Raw genomic sequence first — 3,477 nt, forward strand, 5'->3', positions numbered from 1 at the left:
ATGAAACAAATAAAATAAAACACATACAAAGCAGAACACAGCTAAATGTATCAAAAGTATGTCTCTGTAATATTAGAATTTTCTGAGACAATGAATTTTGGTTTTTCTTTTTTTTCTACTGTAAGAGGTTTTTATTTAATAGAATTTTTGGACAAAAGAATCACAATATATCGCCTTGCTTAAAGTATTGCAATATATTGGGATATATCGTATCGTGACCCCTCTGTCATGATATGTATCGTATCACCAAATTCTTGCCAATACACAGCCCTACACGACTGTTGAATGAAATTAACATAGTTACTAGTTTATTGTAAACACGACAGATAATTTGTGAAACAGATCCAGTTCAGCTTGCTGTTTATTAGTTTCTATGGTGGCAGTGAGCTGTTGCCCTGTTTGGTCTCTGTTTCTGCTCCTCCATGCTGTCACAGACACTACCAGTGGACAGGATGGGCGGGGCTCAGTCTAGTGTTCTTATTCAAGTTTATGGTCTCACCTAACATCTCCATCTTCATACACTTATCCATAGTAGGGCCACAGAGACAACAGGTCCTGGGGAGAAACCTAGACCTCCCTTTTGACTCAGCTAGTTCTTCACTAAGACCGACCGAAGCAAGGCCTTCATTACTGAGCACCCAGATACTAAAACTCCTCCCCTTGATCCGGAGGGGGCATTCCACCCTTTTTCATTCATGAACCCTGGCCTCAGACTCAGAGGAACTGACTCATCCCAGCTGCTTCACACTCGGTGAATTTTTATTAATGACATTTTTTACAGAAGCCGTGTCTACATGACAGAAGAACTTTAGGATCTTTAAAGCCCCGCCAACAAGACGTCAGATCCTCCTCTGATCTGGAGACCATTTAGACTTTGAATGAAGCTGAAAGCTAGGGGCAACACAAAAACAAAACAAATAGAATTGTAAATTAAATAAATGTTTTATTTAAAAAAGATTGACCAGTTTTAATGTGATACAGACGTTATAATGAAAACAATGCAACGAGTGCTACAGTTGTGTAACATGAAACACATAAAGAAAAGCAAAGAATAGAACACTGTCATTTCAAATGTTCTCACAAACTTACATGAAAACAAAAGAAATGTGTGTAAATTTTATGCATTGTATATGGAAAGATGAGAACAGTAAAATTTTGCTCTTAAATCATATCAGCATCAGAGGGGAGTGTTTTTGAAGGTTTTTATAGCATGTGTAAAACATGTTGCTGCCAGTCATGTACTGTGGTTTGAAACTTTCTTTTTAAAGAAAACTCAAAGGATTTTATACAATAAGGAAAGTTTGCAACAGATTTTGTGTTTCTGATCCAAGACGACTAAATCAGTTCAAGAGCAAGTCATTCTTTCTTTTTGAATCCATCACGTTGTTTATACGAGTCATTTGGTCCAGCATTGTATGATTCAGGTAAAATGAACACATCCAGCCCTCTATTCTCTTCTTCTATCATTCCTTTTGCTCAGTAATTGCTTTCTTGCTTTATGTCTGTTTCTTTGCTCATCTTCCTCCCTCTGTCTTCCTCCATCCCTCCTGTCTCAGGTCCAGGACTCGGTGGCAGCAGCTCCAGATCCTTGGAGCTGCTGGTGCTGGCAGCTCTGGCGATCCTGGTGAGGGTCTGCTCGTAGGGCGAGGGCAGGTAGACCATGAGGAAGACGCCGTCCGTCACGTCCTGCTCAGAGCTACTGCTGGGAAGCTGCCCCCTGCCACGCCGCAGGGAGGAGAGCAGCTCACAGTTCTTCTCTGGGTCCTGCAGGTCCTCCAGGGGGATCACGTTGGACAGGTCCAGCTTGTTGAGGTCAAAGCCTTGCCGGCGCCGACAGATCATAAAGCCGAGGGCGCTAAAGATGAGGAGGAAGAACGAGGCAGTTCCTATGGCAATAAACGTGATGGATACAGAGCTGATGAGAGCCTCTCCTGAACTCTGGCCCTGTGAACCAAACACAAAACTCATTATTTTTACATTGACATTAAATATTAATAAATAGGAGTACTCATGCTTAAGCCTCAAAGCATTTTTTTAGGGATGTACCAATATGAAAATTTCAGCCGATATCGATATTCAATATACTGTAATTATTGCTGTTATGGCTGATAAACGATATTTACCAATATTACCCAAACACACAAATTATATAATACATGTACGCACAAATGCACTTGGGTCTTTTTTGATATTGTAAATAAACGACCAGACATGGCTCTAATTCAGTTATTCCTGGCTATGCAGCGTCAATATCACTATCATGATCAAACAGATGCTGCTCAACCAACCATCTCCCCTCCCAAAACAGAAACACAAAGATAAAAAGTGAAAAATCAATATCAGATGTTAATATTGGCCCAGTTTTAAATATCGGACCAATAATGATATTCTAAAAAATGACCGATAACGGCCGATAATGACATATCGTCCATCACATTTTTTAGTATTTACACCACAGTACTATTTGCTTTAATGTGCTAATTTTTGATTTGATAAAAAATACAGACTGTGCAGCTCAGTCAGGAACAGTACGAATTTACAGTATAAAGAAAACTTCAATGAAACACAACATTATGAACATTTATTCTAAGGTTCCAAATGTTTCTGAGCTTTCTTCATGAAAAACAAGTTATCTGTTCAAATATAACATGAGTTTATGTTTTTAAGAGTTTATCTACATAAATCAATACATTTTAAAACATTTTTACTTACTTTTTCTGTTCTATCTAGTTTATGTAGTTAACTCAGTGATAAAAGGCTGTTTTAGCCTTACTGAGGTAAATCTGCACACAGTCTTTATTTGGGATTTGGACATGTGGTCAGCAGAGGCTGCCGTCAGTCAAACATCTGTTCATGCCTCAGTGCAGGGATTAAAACTCAGAGGATTAAAATGAGCACACAGTTCTTCGTTTCTTTACAATGACTAAACTATTTAGTAAAATAATTTTTTTAAATTGTGCAAGTTGAGGGTAAGTCAAAAAATAAGGCATTTATGTTGTCAAACTAGTTAATCACTTTTACAACTTCTAAAAGTAAAGAAAATTTGCAATAAAATGTTAAAGATTTTTTTTCTAGTTGTAAGAAACACTTCAGATGGAAATGTTCATTTTTAGAACAAATGTATCTCTAAGTAAATCCAAATGGACGTTGTAGTTATTTAAATTGTCTCGTACCAAATAATTTAAAAACAAAATTTATTTGTTTGTAGGTTTTTGACAAGAAAGTTTAACTTGGAAAATACTACAATTTGCCTGGATTTCCTAAAATGTGTTCTCGCAGGTCAAAACTCAGATCAGCCAGTATAATAAAGTATATGATGCAAAGAAACAAGAGCTTTTATTTTAAAAATGTAAACTAATTAAGTAACAAGTTCTGTTCATAATGTAGTCTGAACAGAATATTTTACACTGCAAAAGAGTTTTCTTCTGTAGTTAATACTTTGGGCTATTTTTATTCTATTGTATCTCACTATAGTGA

The sequence above is a fragment of the Austrofundulus limnaeus genome, unplaced genomic scaffold, assembly GCF_001266775.1.
Source record: "Austrofundulus limnaeus strain Quisiro unplaced genomic scaffold, Austrofundulus_limnaeus-1.0 Scaffold414, whole genome shotgun sequence".
Lineage (NCBI taxonomy): Eukaryota > Metazoa > Chordata > Actinopteri > Cyprinodontiformes > Rivulidae > Austrofundulus > Austrofundulus limnaeus.